The following is a 20,041-nucleotide window of genomic DNA, read 5'->3' as shown; positions in this document are numbered from 1 at the left end:
ACTACTACTACTACTACTAAGTTTTTTCTTCCTACAGTGACATCACTGGAGGACGCAATAACTACAAGATACTTAAGCTTTGGTAGCTGGGGACAAAACACTGTTCACAAAAGTCCTTGCTCTCTTTCCGTGGATTGCAAAATAGCTACCATATTTTCCGGACTATAAGTAGCACTTTTTTTCCTTCTTTGGCTGGTCCTGTGACTTATAGTCAGGTGCGACTTATATATCAATATATATATAATTGAACATGTTTTTAAATGTTAATTCATACTGAAAACATTAGAGTCTACAGCCGCGAGAGGGCGCTCTAGGCTTGTGACAACTAGAATGCTGCTGCTAAAGACAACTGAGAAAGAAAAGAGATTACAAACTGCAGGTAGTAAAATATGCAGCCCGAAAACGGTAATCGAGCAGCAGAAAGAAAGTTTGAAATGAGGGAGAAACTTGTGAGGGACTGGCGAAAAGGTGACTCTTACTGCAATGAAGAAAACAAAGAAAGCTAATCGGCTAATCGCGGGCTGAGAGCAAGACGGCCAGAGCTGGACGAACGAGTCGGGAGGGGCTTGTCAACGGTGCAGTTACGTCTCCACGCCTTTTAATCCATCCATGCTCCACGCCGTGGTAGCTAGTTGTTCTGTGTGCTATTATATAGTTCAATAACTGTTAATGTGTTACGTTAACATACCAGACACCTACTGTATTCAGCCTGTTGTTCTGTGTGCTATTGTGTAGTTGACAGATGGATTTATTTATTCTAAATAAATGCGACCTATAGTCCGGTGCGACTTATATGTTTTTTCCTCTTCATGACGCATTTGACTGATGCGACTTATACTCCGGAGCGACTTATAGTCCGGAAAATACAGGTTTCCATCAGCAAGAGGATGTTATGGATGAAAATGTTTTACGGATTACATTTTATAGGTTTTTTACTGAGCCAGAGAGAGGCCGAGGGAGGCTACGGCTTTAGTAGTGGCGAACTGCCGAGAGCAAACACAGAGTTACTGGTGGTGCCTTTGCTGAAATTGCTCTCTGACACTAACAAACATTCTGCTGCAGTGAATGTCAGTGTTTTCACTGGATACTGTCGCTGATGACAGCTCTTACGGGGCTGTATGAGAGTTATTGCATGTTTACTTGGACAGAGTTGCGCTTGAGACTTTCTTTGGGATCCTGAAGATTAACTTATACAACCAAGGCCAATGGGGCAATTTATTCCAAAAAAGGTAAGAGCCGCTATTTAAAGGCCAGTTGCTCAGAGACCACAGGGGAAATACAGTGTGTGTAGGGCAGCCTATATGGCACTGCATCATGTTTTCTCCATTTTAAAAGGCCACCAGGCACTGCACCGCACTGAAAGGGGCATCCCAGAAGGACTTCATCACATTTTCCCCAATGGAAGGCCACGCCGGAGGGCACTTCATTGCATTGTTTTCCACTGAAAGTGCACGCTAGAGGGCACTGCAGCATTTCTCCATTTAAGGACACCTATTAGTGCACTGCATCTGGTTTTATCCACTGGAAGGCACCCCTGGAGGGCACTTCATCACGTTTTCTCATCTGGAAGGGCAACCTAGAAAGCACTTCATCATGTCTTCTCCACAGGAAGTGCAACCTAGAGGGCTCTTCATAACGTTTTCTCAAGTGGAAGAGCACCCTAGTGGGCACTTTATCATATATTTTATTATAAGGGCAACTAAAAAGGGCACTTTTGCTGCATTTTGCCCCCATCTCTCATGAGTCAGGAGAATACAGGCGGTATCATTGCCCTAAAGAGGCAGTCCAGTATCTCATTTGTTTTCTGGCAGAAAACATTGAGTATAATCTCTTTTTTTGCATGATCGTGCAAAATGGACATTCTTGTCATGGGTCTGTGAGAGCAAAACAAAAATAGAGCATTTTACAGGCATGTTTCTTCGATGTTATGGAATCTGGACTTTTTACAGACATGGTCACCTGCTAGTCGTTGGCGTTAAACAAAGCAGGCTTCCAAAACAGACGTTAGGGGGAAGCCACTGTTCCTCTGAAAAGGAGAAAGCAGGGGGTCCAGTATGTTCCAGGTCCAAATCAAGGGCAGGGAAACTTTTTCAACCCATGCAGGGAGTTTTCACAGGCCATCCCCAGTGCAGGCACACCACTTAGGCTGTTAATTCTATTTAATACCACCACCAACTCCCATTTCCTTGCTGTGAGTTTGTTTAAGAGGTTGGGTTGGCTCGCTGTCTCTTGTTTCGTGTGACACTTCACTACCACTTGATGAGCACTTTGGGATGCAGTTAATCTCTGAGGTAGATGTTGCGCAAAGTCCTAGAGAGCGACTGAATGGAAGAGATCAGAACATTTTGTTTCAATGTTGAATGTGAGAGGGGATTTGGGTGTACCAGAAAATTGCACTAGCACACATTTTTTGGACAAGCAATGAGTGCTTTAAAGTCATACGAGGACTTTGACAGTATTTTACATCCCTTTCTGTTACGGATACGTTGTTACAGTCTGAGCAACACAACACACTGTAGGATGCATCAAGCTCGTTTAAAAAGGATTTTGGTTCAAGCGCAGATTTGACCTAGGTATGACATGCACTTCTTTCTGCGTTAGTGTTTCTTGGTTTGTCTTAGCTCCACCTTATCCTTCCTGCCCATCTGACCAAGTGCCTTGAGGACACAAAGCGCTGTCATCTTCACTCACCACACCTACGTTTCACAGCCAAAGTTTATTCATCTTTCAAGAGCCTCTGTGCTGCAGCATTGTTCATACTTTCCATTTAAGGCTCACCCATATCATGGTTTTGAAGTCGTCCAGTTCATTTTTGACTTCCTCCAGGTTTTTGCCCTTGAAAGGACACTAGTGGAAAGGCTACGATTTAGGGTTTATTTTTAAGAAACTGAAAATCATCTAATAGTAAGACAGAATTAGTTTTTTTAAAACATTTGGTTTACCTTGGGGTACTTTTAGCCGAGGGGAGTCATAATATTTTATTATTGGTGCAATATAACATTACAAGAAGACATAGGACAATACATAAAGACATTAGGACATTACGACAAGTAATGTACAATGAGTTTATTGATCTGGGAGGTTGAGTTTGGCTAGTGTTGTGGCATGACATGTAAGGCGACGTTTGTGGGTAACAAGGATGGCTAATGAGTAACTACTAAGGGTGGGCTTGTAAATTGACCATTTAAGGTCCCTGGCCAGCTTGCAGAGGAGAGGGGGCAGGGGTGGACTATAGGGCAGGCTCGGGTACGTCTAATGTACCCAGGGGGTACTTGTGCTGCTGCCAGGGTGTACTTGGAAAGATTGTGGAGCAGCTCAACAAATTTGAAAAAGAAAATAGAAATTATGATTTTATTAAAATAACATCAGCTGTTAATACCTAAAAATCAGGCAGCTAAAAGTCATGAATAAATGGTAGAAATTAATAGCTGAAAGTATTGCAGCACAAGAGGCTGAAATGGTTAGCTAATGCCTACCATACACTAGAAGATACTGAAAAGACTTTGAAAAGACTAAAGTCTGACACCATCTCACATCTAAAGACAATATGTCATAATGCCAACTCAATTAGTTTTTAGTCACAGAATAAAAGATTTTCCTACCAAACATAAAACTTATGATAATATCAAACACGTTTGATTTTGTCTGAACGTCCAGACGGGAAAAAGATTTTTATAACCACTTTACACCAAACAACTGAGACGACGGGAGCACGCCCCAATTTAGCAAGACTGATGATTTCATTCTGACCTGCGACAGGTCAAATTTCCAATATCAGAATGAAAACATGAGTCTTGCTAGATTGGTGCGTGCTCCCGTTGGCATAAAAGTATACTGACTAAACTTTTCAATGTAGTTCACTCAAGTGGTAGTAGTATGATTGCAAACCCAACCAAGCTAAATATTGACAGTTAAGTTGCATAAAGACACATGTAGAACACACTGGGAATTGGTGCAGGGGTAGGTGGGTTTCTCTGACAGGGCTGTGGGGGTACCGCAGACCAAAAAGGTTGGGATCAACGTCTATACAGTGTAGAGGTGTCAAGTAACGAAGTACAAATACTTTAGGTTACCTTACTTAAGTAGAAATTTTGGGTATTTATACTTAACTCCAGTAATTTTGGAGTAACCAAAAACAGAATTTAAAGGAGACTGAATATTGGACTTACATGCGTCAGGTTGTCTGAAACACGACCCCAAATGAATAATGTTGCTTCATGTATGCTGTGTGTTGCTAACACATTCACAATATCAAATCAAAAGATAATGATATTCGATGTGTTGTGTTTACAGTTTTTTTTCCACTGCCCCAACTAGCCAAAAAAAATGCAGCTTTAAGGTTTGGCTGAGGTGAGGGAAAGACCTGGAATAATACAACGTTCAGGGAAAGTTTGCCTTTACTAAATTTCCTTGATTGTTGTCAGGAGATGGGACACAAACTGCTGTTGTTAAAGTCACGTGCCATGCTATTGGTTTGATTGCCTATTATTAGGAAACCACAATAGCCTAAAAAATGCCCCATTGGCCCAAAAGCCAATTATTCCCAGGTCTGAGATTTGACAGTGCAGAGTTTACATGACCTAACATATATGTTATTTTGGGCAAAAAACTCCAGGGAGTGAGAGTATTTTCAGAGCAATGGACCTTTGGAGCAGTGGGCTTTTCCCCCGGAGATAACGGGCCATCAGTCCAATGGACAGTCACTAAAGTCACATGTTTCGCTTTTTATAATTGAGACGACAGACATGATTTGCACAATCGCAAGAGGACACTTTTCAGGAAGATGTAATCAAACGGGTTATCGTTACTAATATATACTCCCTGATATTGGTGTAGTGCCCCAAATACCCAGATTTTGGTGTAGCATGCCCACAATGTGTTATTTGTTATAATCCTATATTTTCTTAGATGATTGGTGTGCTGAAACATGATGCTAAAATGTGTTACAGCACCCAAAAATGCCCCCAAATTAACATGAGCTTGACAACTATTGGATGGAATGGTGAAAAGCAGATGCTCAATTCGCCATGCCCTGTGGCAGCTCACAATAAAAAGCTCTTCCTTTTAAAGTGAAACAGCAGTGTAACCTGATGAGGCAGCTGGTTAAACTCCAGATGAGCCTGACTGTAGCCTCAGGTCCTCCAGCAGTTTTTATTTGCTGTTTGCTGGCTGTAGATTAAAGACAAATGATCTGGTCTTTGCCGTGAGGCCTTGTCAATGTTAAAACAACTTGCATGAGGAGCTCAGTCAGGCTAAATCTGTTTTTTTTTGTTTTTGTTTTATAGACTTTAAAAAGTTTTAACAATTTACTTATCCTAATGTTTCTGAAGCACAAAAACAACAATGACTAAGATAATTATGAATTGTGAGTATATGCAACAGTGGTGGAAGAAGTATTCAGATCCTAAGTAAAAGTACTAATACCACCCTGTAAAAAATACTCCAATTCAAAGTCCTGCATTGAAAATGTTACTTAAGTAAAAGTATGCAAGTATCATCAGGAAAATGTACGTAACATGCTAAAAGTAAAAGTACTCAATGCAGAAAAATCCTCACATTTTAGAAAGGATCAATAAAGTTCAGTCAATCAACTTTTTAATTGTCTAATCATTTCAGCTCTAAGTGTAGGCCTATATATTTTTGTATATATGTAATTTATAATACAACATTTTATAAAACTACATGTGTTGTGAGCAAAACTCTTAATTTGTAAAGTAACTAAAACTGTCAGATGAATGTAGTGGAGTAAAAAGTACAATATTTCATCTAAAATGTAGTGGAGTAGAAGTACAAAGTGGCATGAAAATACTCAATAAAAGTACCTCTGATTTGTACTTAACTACAGTACTTGAGCTTTGTTACATTCCACCACTGTATAAATATTACAATTCATAGAACACTACATAAGTAAGTTATTGGTGAGCCAATATTTCAGCAGGGAGGGGAGGTCTAAACAGTTGATCTGTTCCATGATAATGGCATACCAATTATTATTCCTCCCGTTGAGGTATTATGGAGCTACTGTATGTCATTTCAGGATCCCCGTGACCAGAATACCAATAGGCTACTTGATGTTTTCCTAAACAGAGCATGAAGCAATCTTTGAAATGCATTTTTATGGATTCAAGCAACATACGCCTCACTTCAATGCACATCCACTGGATACCAAACACAAAAATTAATTAAGGACATGATTTCATATTTTGTGCATGAGCATCGAGTGGGGGAGGCTGGACTATTCCTGAAACCCATCAAAACCTGCGTGTCGAGTACCTGAAATCGTGGGCCATGTTGCCTTTTTTTTTTCATAATGCAAACAGTGTTAGAGCAAATTCTATTTTCCGTGAGTTGACTGTCACTGTGAGTGGGCTCAACAGGTCATGTTAGTCATTGTTATGATGAGTCATTCATGCTGCAGTGCTGGAACTTACTCTGCGTCAGATACAGAGTTTATTTTCTATGAGAACTACAGTAGATAACTATTTTAGACATCATCTATATCTACAAGTCTAACATTCAAGGTCCTGAAATATAAAGCCACCAGTTAGTACAATTGTTTCGTTTTCACGACAACTGTGACAATCCTTGACTTAAAAAATATTCTAAGTCCACATAATAGCTTTTTGGCTGGAGCGTTTGATAACTTTACATGATCTATATCAGTAGATGGACTATAATCAGTTGTTGTGGATATTTATATATTTATACCATAACACTGTCTGGACTTCTGTAGAGGATGAAATTATTGTATCAAGATCTGTTAGATCTCCAGGAAACTCCATCCACTTACAATGATATGTTTGAAAGCTCCAGGAAAGCTAGTACGTTTTGTCCCACTACCACTTCCAGTACTAAGAGTGAACTTTCATCTTATTTTGGAATTCAAAATAAGATTTTGGAATTCAAATTTTAACATTAATGAAAAGAAAGTCGAACCCACTTATTATGCAGGAGGTTTCACACTTGCTTTATTCATAATTTCATTTTTAGAATGGAATAAACTCTTCCACTTCATAACCAATAATGTCTGCATTTCTTTCTTTCTATCATAGACCTGAACTTTTAAACTCCAAACTCATACATTGCAGAATGTGTTATATAATCAAGTGTCTTCCTGATGTAAAAGGTATGTTTTAAAGTGGTGTCCCTAAAAAGGATAACCACTTAGGATGAAAGCTTCTTTGGCAGTAAGTAGTAACATAGTTAAAAAGCTCCATAAAGTACTTGAGAAATCAAAGAAGGGATAAGGTTGCTAACAAATAGGTTCTGTTTTCTGTTAAGTTTCACCATTTCCTTAAAAAGGCACAGTTTGAATAAGTTTTGAATAAGGGCTGTGCCCATTTCTCTGTGGGTTGATCGTTTTGATACTTTCACAGTTTATAAATAGCACATAGACCTGCTTTATGATCAAGAAAGACAAAACATCATATATATATGACATTTTGTCATATTTTGAGATTTTTTTAAAGAAAGGCCCCTTTTTCAGGACACTGTAGTTTAAAAGATACTTTTGTAAAAATCTAAATAACTTTAGAGCTCTTAATTGTAAAGGGTTTAAACAATGTTTTCCATGCTTGTTCAATGAACTATAAACAATTCATGAACATGCACCTGTTGAACGGTCGAAAAGGACAGCTTGCAGGCGGTAGGCAATTAAGGTCACAGTTCTAAGAAAATTAGGAAGTAAAGAGACCTTTCTCCTGACTCTGAAAAACACCAAAAGAAAGACGCCCAGGGTCTCTGCTAATCTGCGTGAACGTGCCTTAGGCATGGTGCAAGGAGGCATGAGGACAGCAGATGTGGCCAGGGCGATACATTGCAATGTCCCTACTGTGAGACGCCTAAGACAGCTCTACAGAGAGACAGGAAGTACAGCTTATCGTCCTCACAGCAGCAGACCACGTGTAACAACACCTGCATAGGATCGGTAGATCCAAATATCACACCTGCGGGACAGGTACAGGACGGCAAAAACAGCCGCAAGAACTGGCCAGTCTGGTGCAGTACATGAGGAGGAGATGCACTGCAGTACTTAATATAAATATATATATATATATATATATATATATATATATATATATGTGTGTGTGTGTGTGTGTGTGTGTGTATGTATGTATGTATGTGTGTTATATAAGTGCCACATTAGTCATTCCCCGGGTTCAATGATGGTGCAGAGACGCCGAGAGTTCAAATGCGGAAGACCTGGAAACGCTGACCAATCAGAGCAGACTGGGATTTTAGGGGAGGAGGGCTTAAAGAGACATGCGCTAAAATGGAGTTTTAAAATTGTGAGTTTATGCTTGTATGCATTTCAAATCAAGCCAAAAGTACTCCTCGTATAAGGTTGAAAAGCAATGATACTTGTAACTGCTACAACTGAACTTGTAACTGCTTTTTCAGTCTTTCTTCAGATGCAAAAAGCCCGGACGCACTCCCACAATAAAGTCAACATTAATTCAATACCATTTCCTTAATTGCATTCAATTATGAGCAAAGGGAACAAAAAACAGAGCCAAGATTTTGTAAACAACAAATCCTCTGTTTACAGAAATTTTTTATCTGGGGATGTGCAGGACATTAACCACGAGAAACATTTGTTTTGTTTGGGACTCAAGGAAAAAGCATTGGGACTCTAAACCAGTGGATATGATTATCAATGTTTATATTGTATTATCCATTATGTATTATAATCATTTCATCCCAAAAATGTATATTTAGCTTAAAGACAAACATACATTTGGGATTTACAGCTGTTGCTCACATTATGACAGTGGTTCCCAAGCCGAGGTTCAGGGGCTTGCGAGAAAAATCTGACCGGGGTCACGAAATGATTGAGATAGAAAAGAAGAAGACTAAATATCATCGCTATGCATCATTTGTTTATTTTCTTTGGCTTTTCTGGGTTTTGTTTTTTTAATAGTGAAATAGTGGAGACTTGTACTTGATCAGGGATGTAAAACCTAAAAAAAAAGCTTTGTGATCCTGTGCATGATGAGAGAGATCTCTCTCTCTCTCTCTCTCTCTCTCTCTCTCTCTCTCTCTCTATGTTGCACTACACAGCACATTCGAAGAAATGACAACAAACAAATATTTTTAGTTCAATGGTTTCTTTTTCATGGATGCTATAATTTAATTTAGGGACAATATGGTAACACCAACTATGTGGTTAGCTGCTTAGTGCAGCTGAAGCTTGCAGCAAATTGTCACATATGTATACTGTATGCATTGCAGTATAAAGAAAAACAAATACATTATTTAGTCAGTAAGAGCACCTCTGTATGAGCAGGGTGGTTTTTTTGCATTCATGTGTAATACATTTTTCAAGGTGCAATGCTCATTCAGCTGATTGCTGCACACACCCATCACAGTTCATTATCAGGATAAGACAGTGCATTTACATTACTGGTTCACTGGTTCTTGCAGAAAACCTGCAGCACACAGCCTGCTGCTTGGTAAGGGGATCTTGAACGCCACTGCCACTCAACTTATTCTGGTATGCTGCTTGTTTCTACTGGCAGTGGGCCGCTGCCACCGACTGCTCTCTTGTGCTCAGATGTCTTGCTTGGAGCCAGATGAAGAATCTCCGAAGACACTGCCATTTCTTTCTAAATCCACATTCAAAACCCAATCATAACGTTTTAGTCTTTGGTTATTTTGGTGTATGCGCAATGTTGAATGGAAATCTGTTCCATTAAGCAACTGATTATGTGACTGACAAATAACATCGACAGGGAACAGCCGGTCATAGGAAAGAACACGTTAGTTTGTCATTATAATTTCCATAAGTCTCATACGAAATTCAACTGGGCACTGATATCTCAGCAGAAAAGTACACGTCACAGACGTTACCATTACTTTTGGTAGTGGAATGTAACCAAGCACATTTATTCAAGTACCCTCTTTAGAGCTCCAAAAAATTTACTAAAGAAACTTAGATTCCTACGTAAGTTTTGCTTTCCTTAATGTATTTGCTTCCTTCCCATTACCACAGACACAGTATGACAAAAATGTGTTTTTGGAACATTAGAGCAAGTAAACATGTTTAAAGTAGAAACTAACCTGAAAATGAGCATACATGTCTTCTTTAAGTTATTAAGAAGACTTACACTGTTATCAAAGTGTTTATCTTTTTTTTTTCGTGCACAGTAGTACAGCATACTACGCTGTAAAGACAAGCATCTGATGTATGTAGGCCACTCCTGTGTTTATCTCTGTTACTCCTTGCCAGATTGTGAGTTTATGCTTGTATGCATTGCAAATCAAGCCAAAAGTATTCCTCGTCTAAGGTTGAAAAGCAATGATACTTGTAACTGCTACAACTGAACTTATAACTGCTTTTTCAGTCTTTCTTCAGATGCAAAAAGCCCGGACGCACTCCCATAATAAAGTCAACATTAATTCAATACCATTTCCTTAATTGCATTCAATTACGAGCAAAGGGAACAAAAAACAGAGCCAAGATTTTGTAAACAACAAATCCTCTGTTTACAGAAATTTCTTATCTGGGGATGTGCAGGACATTAACCACGAGAAACATTTGGTTTGTTTGGGACTCAAGGAAAAAGCATTGGGACTCTAAACCAGTGGATATGATCATAAATATGACTTTCTAACCATGGGTTTTAAAACAGTTAAAACAGTTCTGCAGAAGGACATGTTTTGTTTCAACATTTTTTAGTCAATGTTTATATTGTATTATCCATGTTTTCTATTATTATCATATCCTTTTAGTCTTTGGTTATTTTGGTGTATGTGCAATATTGGATGGAAATCTGTTCCATGAAGCAACTGATTATGTGACTGTTACACAAATAGCATCGACAGGGAAAAGCCTATCATAGGGAAAGAACACGTTAGTTTGTCATAATTTCCATAAGTCTCAACTGGGCACTGATATCAATATTCAAGCGACTGAGTTCGTGAAAAGCGCTATATAAATTAAATTTAATATTATATCTCAGCAGAAAAGCACACTGACAGATGTTACCATTACTTTTCAGTGGTGGAATGTAACTACGGATTTATTCAAATACCCTCTTTAGATCTCCAAAACATGTACTATAGAAACTTGGATTCCTACGTACGTTTTGCTTTCCTTAATGTATTCGTTTCCTTCCCATTACCACTCGACTACCACTGGTATGGGTTACATGTGGGTGGGGAAACATATCTATCTAACTATCTTTACGACAACAAGCAAAGACGGTATACCCACTTCAAGGCAGTGGTTTCTCACAATGGCAGGAAGACTCTTTAGTGCTTGTGTCCCTCTCAGTAAGGATCAACCTGGGCAGACATTTCCTCGTGTGATAGAAGAGCTACACTCTGCAGTTGGTTTTGTTAGCAGACGTCCTGAATAGTCGGCTCCATAAACAAGCCACTTATTCCCCTTTTCTCTACTTAACAGAGGATTTGGGCATGTTGAACATTCCAGCAGGTCTTGCTGAATGACAGCTTTCCTTTAGGAGAACCTTGTTTTGTCTTCATGAAGCAAGAGGAACAAATTGTTTAACAACCAACCAAGCTAGGTTAACACATTTGGTGTGTTGTGCCTCAAAGACAACATCCATACAGTTTAGTGCAGGGGTCACCAACACGGTGCCCGTGGGCACCAGGTAGCCCCCAAAGACCACATGAGTAGCCCTCAGGCCTGTTCTAAAAATTGTTAAGTCATTGTTGATAATTATTGTGAGAAATCATTAACATGATCAGTGTCTTCACATAGATGAGCATCATTAATCATTAATAATCATATATAACTATTAATAATCATATATAACTATCATTAATCATTAATAATCATATATAACTAAAGGCAAACTGAGCACATTTGTTATTTCAGAAGAGTGTATCAAACTGGTAGCCCTTCGTATGACTCAGTACCCATGAAGTAGCTCTCAGTTTAGAAAAGGTTGGTGACCCCTGTTTTAGTGTATATAAAAAAAAATGAAATAAACAATACATATGGGATACAATTCCTTGGTCCCATTGAAGTTCATTGTGAAGCGCTTTGCAACAGAGTGATCATATCCACAATTCTAACCCTACTGCAGAATATGATCTAGGCTGCACAATGCTTGTTTGTTTTCTATTCATCCTTTTATTTCCACATAAAAATGTAAATGTTTAAATTATGAGCTAAATGGGTTTTTACTGCAGGTTTGACAAGCCCACATTCACACCCCTAACCCACCCTGACATCAAACCACCATCTGCACCCCCACACCACACACCACACACACACGATCTCTGAAGAGGGTGTGTGTGTCAGGTCTTTCAGCAGCAGAAGATCAGGAAGGCACCTGGCCACATTTACACAGATCTTCAACAGATCACTGGAGCTGTGTGAAGTCCCTCCCTGTTTTCACCGTTACAGAATTAAATGACTACAGAACAGTCTCATAAATGACTACAGACCGGTCTCATGAAATTCTTTGAGAGGCTGTTCTTGGCCCAACTGAAGGACAGCACAGGGCCCCTGCAGTTTGCCTAGCAGCCAAACAACTCAGTGGCTGATGCAGTCAACATGGGACTGTACTACATCCTGCAACACCTCGACTCCCCAGGGACATACGCAAGGATCCTGCTTGTGCATTTCAGCTCGGCCTTCAACACCATCATCCCAGAAATCCTCCGCTCCAAAGTCACCCAGCTCACTGTCTCAGCCCCCACCTGTCTGGGGAACACACTTCCTGACAGACAGGAGGTGAGGTTAGGGAAAAAAATCTCATCAAGCACCTAGACCAGGGGTCAACGTTTTTTAGGCCAAGGATCCCTTAGCTAAAAGAGAGACAGAGCAGTACTACTTATGTTGTAAAATTGAGTTCAAAATAAAAGCCATCCTACAATAATGTGTAGGTTGGCCTAAGGCCTTTTACAATAGCTTTTTAATGGTGCATACATACTAAGCAATTTTTTTTTTTACATAATATATTTATGTTTTAATGTTAAACATACATGTGGCACAGTCAATCCTTTACTGTATTTGTTTGATTACTTTAGTGGCTAGCATACCTATAGACCAGTAAGCCTATCAACGTGTTTTTTTTGTTTTTTGTTTTTTTACACAAATAGGCTGGTTTATTGTTGCTAATAAAATGTTCATTATTATATATGTATATTTCTTCATCAACTTTGGTGTCCCCCCCCCCTGCAGTAACTCTGAGGACCCCCCTACAGGTTCCTGACCCCATGTTACAGATATTTGACCGAGACCATCAGTACTGGCATCCCCCAGGGATGTGTGCTCTCCCCACTGCTCTTCTATACCAACAACTGCACCTCAGAAGACTCATCTGTTAAACTCCTGAAATTTGCAGACAACACAACAGTCATTGGCCTCATTCAGGACGGTGACGAGTCTGCTGGCCCTCTGGTGTGATCAGAACAACCTGCAGCTGAACGTTCTCTCAAAACTGTGTAGATGACTGTGGACTTCAAGGTGAGCCCCCCCATCACCATACTCAAAACTGTCTGCTGTAGAATCCTTCAGGTTTCTGTTATCCCCCCATCCCTCAGGAACCGAAATGGACTTCTAACATGGACACAATCAGGAAAAAGGTCCAGCGGAGGATGTACTTCCTGCGCCAGCTCAGGAAGTTCAACCTGCCTCAGGAGCTGCTGATACAATTTTACTCTGTCCTATCCCTGAACGATAACCCGGTGTAGCCAGATCATACTCCAGGGATGACAGCGCTGTGGAGGCTTTTTGTGAATGACTTTTGACACAGGATAATACAACTAATTAATAATACCAACTAAAATGGCTCGTGATTAGGCACCAACAAAGCTGCTTTAGAGTAGATCCCGCTCCTATCAGAATTGGAACCAGAGCTGCCGCTGTTGGTGTTAGTTGAACTGCTGATCTCTTCCAGGTTCCATGCGACAGATTTAGCAAGGAGTTAAACCCCTAAACCTCGGTGTCAAATCCAAGGGCACAGGAAGTATGGCGTTACATCACACGGTGAGTGTATGTCCGTTGCCATGGACACAAATGCACAACGTGCACCGATTGCAAAATTCCACAATATGTAATGTTTTAGGACTAAATGGCAGAATCACTTTTTGGTAAGAATGAAGATATAACAGGAATTTGCACTGCACACGCATGCAACATACACACTATCCACACACATTCAAAGAAAGAAACCTTCACACACATATAGAAAGACAGCCTCACAGCTCTCCTTACACACACACACACACACACACACACACACACACACACACACACACACACACACACACACACACACACACACACACACACACACACACACACACACACACACACACACACACCTCTGTCAATGCTCAGTCTTCTATTCTCACTTTCTTCAGCGTCCGTACCACTGTTACGATACACCTGTCATCACGATGTCAGCTGCCAAACAACTATCTGGCTGATGTACAGCTACTTCCTGGAAGCTCTTCAAGCTGATGTAGACCCACAGACACGGCACAGTTTCACAGAATTAAGCAATAAAGCTGCCAGCTTATGACAGAACATTTTCTTAAAAAGTATTACTGAGCACGGTGGAAATGTCGAGTTGTGCCTATTTATCTATAGATATTTAAGACAAAGACCTCTTCATCTGTGCAACAAGGGTTCTTTGCATGCATGGGGGGCAAGGGAATCATCAGAAAACGTTTCTACTGTTGAATGCTCAGCAGTAGAGGGAATAGACCGACACATGAGCATGCATACAATTTTTTTTTTTTAAATGACTTTGTTTGCACTCCTGGCAGATTGCATTGAAATCCATGTGTTTTTTTTTTTTAAAAGCTTTTTTTGGGGCATATTTTTGACAGGACAGCTCAAGACAGGGTAGAGGAGAGAGAGGAGGAAATGACATGCAGCAAAGAGCCGCAGGTCGGAGTCGAACCCTGGCACGCTGTGTCGAGGATTAAACCTCTATATATGGGCGCCCGCTCTATGGGCACCCGCAATCAGTGAGTTTAACAGCAGCTTGATTAGTGTGTAATCAACAACACCAGCATCCCAACCCAAACTCTTCCTACTGTTAAATCTTTAGCCCTGCTTTCTTTTCTTTTTTATGCATTTGGATAAACGGCACTGACAAACGAGTTTCAAGTTTCTGTGAATATAAAAAAAGAATAGGTTTGTCAAATGCCCATGTTTTATCTGGTTTTACTTGTGGTTTGTACTGGGAAATGGTCATTTTACAGCTAAACCCAAAACAGGTTGAGATGCACAAGTCGGACAGATAATGCAACAGTACCCACTATGTCACATCCTCCAAAATCATCAAAAAAGATGTCTGCTGCCTGTTTGATTGCATACTCTCCATCTCTGTCAACCAATCCTTCTCTGACAAAAGCATTCAGTTCAAATTACTTCTCGCCAAAGACACACCTCTCAGTAACACGTCCTCTTCTTCCCTTACTGGTCACATTAGTTGGCTCCAACCTCCTGCCGACACCCGACACTGGAGCAGGGCTTTTTCCACTCCACCTGCATCTCTGTGGAACGCATGAGAGACTTTTTAATTGGATCAATCATATGAACATTATCCCCCTCTTGTTTTGAATTTTTTTTTTCCTTTGTCTTATTTTCAGACCATTCCATGTCCCTTTATAACCATACTACACAGACCTATGCAGCTCTTGCTGTTGCCATGCAACTATAAGCCCTTAGGAGTCAGGGTTCTGACTTGCTAAAAGTATAGCTGCACTGATTAACCAACTAATTGATCAGTCTATTTTGATAACCGATTAATCTTTAAAGTAAAGAAAATGTTGAGATATTGAGATTTTCTGCTCTGTTTCGTTTTATATCATATTAAACTGGGTATCTTTAGGTTTTTAACTGACAAAATAAGACATTTAAAACATCACCTTGGAGAAACTGGGATGGACATTTTTCACTATTTTCTGACATATTATAGAACAATTAATCAAGAATCTGCTGATTAATCGATAATGAAAATAGTTAGTTGTAAACCTCATCGGCTTAATTAAATACCCTTCAACATGAAACACCCTCAAAAACACTGCCTCACCATTTTACATCCTGTAAGCCAAGGCTCCCCCCTGGGTGTTTCCCAAGTAATGGGAAGGCTCGGTGAACCCCTCACCCCACACACGGTCAGAGGGAAAGAAGCAACAGCAAGACTCTCGCATATCTGCACCTGTCCATGCTGTGATCCCAAGGAGGCCCCTGCTGGGACGCTCTGGGGTATGAAGACAAGTTTGTGAGGGTTCAGAAAGAAATGAGGGATAGACAGGAAGACGAGAAAGGAGTAGCAGTGCAGGTCAGATAGAGTCACGCTCAATTTCCTTGTAGATTATGCTGTACTTATAGCCTCTTATTTTAACCCATCTAACTGTTGCATACCCCACCCACTCTGGATTAACCCCCTTAATTAAATACAGCGGGATAAACATTTGATATTTCCCAACAGAAAGAATCAACATGAAAATCAACGCAAGCACAGACTCTGAGCAAATGTTGCCATAGCTTTACAATCATATTTTACCAGAGGTAATCAAGCAGCAGAGTGCTGGTGTTTGGACATAAGGCCATACAAGTTACTCATTGTATTGATCCACAGATATCACAGAAGGGTCAGAAACACGTAAACACGGATGGATCTAGAAAACTTTGCTCAAGAAAAAGTAACATTCCTTTAAAGGAATATGTAAAAGAGTAAAAACAGCAAAAACTGAAATGTAGGTCAGTTAAAATGTATTCTGAGTAAACGTTAGTGCTACAGTTTAGATGTTAAGAACACATGTTGTAAAACCCAGCATGTGGGCAACAACAAAAAACGTGAAAGGACACAGACTACCAAATAATACATTATTTATTATTAAAAAAAAAAAAGACTCTAAATTAAGGACATATATAAGTACAAGGTGTGCTAGTCATGTGGGTTTGTGTAGATAGTGTTGTGAAGTAAAAGATAAGTAACAAATAATTTACCAAGCAAAAGGGTTGCAAGTGCTGGCAGAAAGAGAGCAATAGTGACTGGAAGAGGGGCCTTTCTAGCCTGTGGAACAATGGGACCAGGTGCTTCCAATCTGGCTGCCGGACTGCAGTCAAGGAGAAGCCATTAAAGGCCCCGGACACCCACACAGGTGTTTTCAGTTATTCTGGCTGATTAGAGCTCTTCCCAGGACTGTGTGGGTGTGTTTAGAATGATTGACTGACATCTTTCTGAGCTTTCTGTTCGCTTCGTTGTACCTTTGAGGGCAGGGCAAAGGACAGCCAAAACATTGTTATTGGTAGATGAAATTTGTGACGTAATAAGTTCCCATCAAAGCTCCGGCCCTCCTTCAAACCTGAGCAGAGGTCTAATCAGCCAGAATAACTGAAAATACCTGTGTGGGTGTTCAGAGGTTTTGAAGCAACACTAGCCGTGTGTTCATGGGCATCAGAAAAACATTTTTCCGAGTGAAAACGTCACCATTCACGTCACTTCCTGTGGGAATCAGAGGTGGGAAACTGGGGCTAGATTTTGCTAACAGAGCTTCCCAGTTGGTGACGACTGACGTTTGATGTAGGCGACTTTGGTTCACTGAAAATATTTCAATGACAATAAACTGTTTATTGTGAACAAACGCCTCTGCCAAGAAACATACAGACTTAACATGTTTCAAATTATTCATAAATAGGCCTATGTATGAAAAAAGCAACACCTTATCCGTGTCCTTTCCCATTGGTTGTCCTGCAGATAACACAAACAAACACCTGGCCATGTGCTGTTTGTATGCTTGCATAAGAAAACAGCAGAAATCTTTTGTTATTGTGGCCTCCAACCAATGACTGCGGCCAACCGTTGGTGGCAGTCATGCAACAAGTTGTTATGCCAAACGCCAATATAACAGAAGAAGAAGAACACGCATCCCAACCATGTGAACGCTGGCAGTCGGAAGAACAACGTAATCATGGGGGCGGTCCCTGATATTCCCAGGTGGCATGAACGCACCATAGGTAACTTTTCCCGCTTTGGTCCCCCTACAGGTTGTAAGCGGAATTGTCCATTACATTACATTGTCCAGTTCATTCAAACTACAGATCCGCTACCCGATCTGGCAATCGTGCATAATGTAATGTAATGGACAATTCCGCTTCCAACCTATAGGGGGACCGGAGCGGGAAAAGTTACCTAGTGTTGCTTTAAGTGCTGCAGCACATACACACAGGGGCCATCACAATGTAATTCCTATCAAATTAAAGGAGACATTTAGGCTACCAATACAGTGCATTAACATTTCAACATGTCCAAACCAACAATTTATTCTTTTCTATAGCCGCCACATTGCAGCCTGTGCTCAGAACTATCAATTATACAACCACCATTCTCAGTGTAACCTTAATGGACCTTTTTCACAGCACACGTTGACTTGTCATAGTAGGAAAAGCACAGCTGAAATTGATGGCTCAATTCCATCAAGTGTCCCAGTAAGCTATTTCAGTGAGTCAGCATGCACAATACCAGGGCCTCTCCTAAGTGGAATACAGCCATCAGTAATGGTTTTGAATACACCTGTGCTTTTCCTATTATGACATGTCAACATGTCTGCTTTGAAAAAGGTCTATAGAACCAAAAAAGAGATAACGTTTTTCAAACATGTTGGGCTGACTGAGGCTCTCAAGTCACTCTGACAATTGCCCTGCAACACTACAACTACTATTTTCAGTCATAGTTCCATTATCTTTATTGTGACTATTATTGCCACTGTTCATCACACCCCCAACCAGCACAGTCAGACACCGCCTACCAAGAGCCTGGGTCCGTCTGAGGTTTCTCTCTTAAAGTTTTCCTCACCACTCGAGGTTTCTGCACAAAAATAAGTTCTTCCCTCACCACCGTTGCACTAAATGCTTGCTCTTGGGGGGAAATTGGAGTCTTTGTAAATTATAGAGTGGTCTAGACCTACTCTTATCTGTAAAATGTCTTTAGATATAATTTGGTACTTTAAATAAAATGTAATTGAATTGAATCTTGGTTGTATGTAATTTGGTTTGGCCAAGCTAGTGTGTGTATATATACAGTGCCTTGCGAAAGTATTCGGCCCCCTTGAACGTTTCGACCTTTTGCCACATTTCAGGCCTCAAACATAAAGATATAAAACTGTAATTTTTTGTGAAGAATCAACAACAAGTGGGTCCCAATTATGAAGTGGAACGAAATTCATTGGCTATTTGAAACTTTTTTAACAAATAAAAAACTGAAAAAGTGGGCGTGCAAAATTATTCAGCCCCTTTACTTTCAGTGCAGCAAACTCTCTCCAGAAGTTCAGTGAGGATCTCTGAATGATCCAATGTTGACCTAAATGACTAATGATGATAAATAGAATCCAGCTGTGTGTAATCAAGTCTCCGTATAAATGCACCTGCTCTGTGATAGTCTCAGAGGTCCGTGTAAAGCGCAGAGAGCATCATGAAGAACAAGGAACACACCAGGCAGGTCCGAGATACTGTTGTGGAGAAGTTTAAAGCCGGATTTGGATACAAAAAGATTTCCCAAGCTTTAAACATCCCAAGGAGCACTGTGCAAGCGATAATATTGAAATGGAAGGAGTATCAGACCACTACAAATCTACGAAGACCCGGCCGTCCCTCTAAACTTTCAGCTCATACAATGAGAAGACTGATCAGAGATGCAGCCAAGAGGCCCATGATCACTCTGGATGAACTGCAGAGACCTACAGCTGAGGTGGGAGACTCTGTCCATAGGACAACAATCAGTCGTATACTGCACAAATCTGGCCTTTATGGAAGAGTGGCAAGAAGAAAGCCATTTCTTAAAGATATCCATAAAAAGTGTCGTTTAAAGTTTGCCAAAAGCCACCTAGGAGACACACCAAACATGTGGACGAAGGTGCTGTGGTCAGATGAAACCAAAATCAAACTTTTTGCCAACAATGCAAAACGTTATGTTTGGCGTAAAAGCAACACAGCTCATCACCCTGAACACACCATCCCCACTGTCAAACATGGTGGTGGCAGCATCATGGTTTGGGTCTGTTTTTCTTCAGCAGGGACAGGGAAGATGGTTAAAATTGATGGGAA

Source organism: Perca fluviatilis, chromosome 12 (assembly GCF_010015445.1).
Source record: "Perca fluviatilis chromosome 12, GENO_Pfluv_1.0, whole genome shotgun sequence".
NCBI classification, from domain to species: Eukaryota; Metazoa; Chordata; class Actinopteri; order Perciformes; family Percidae; genus Perca; species Perca fluviatilis.
Note: the sequence above shows the minus strand (reverse complement) of the source record.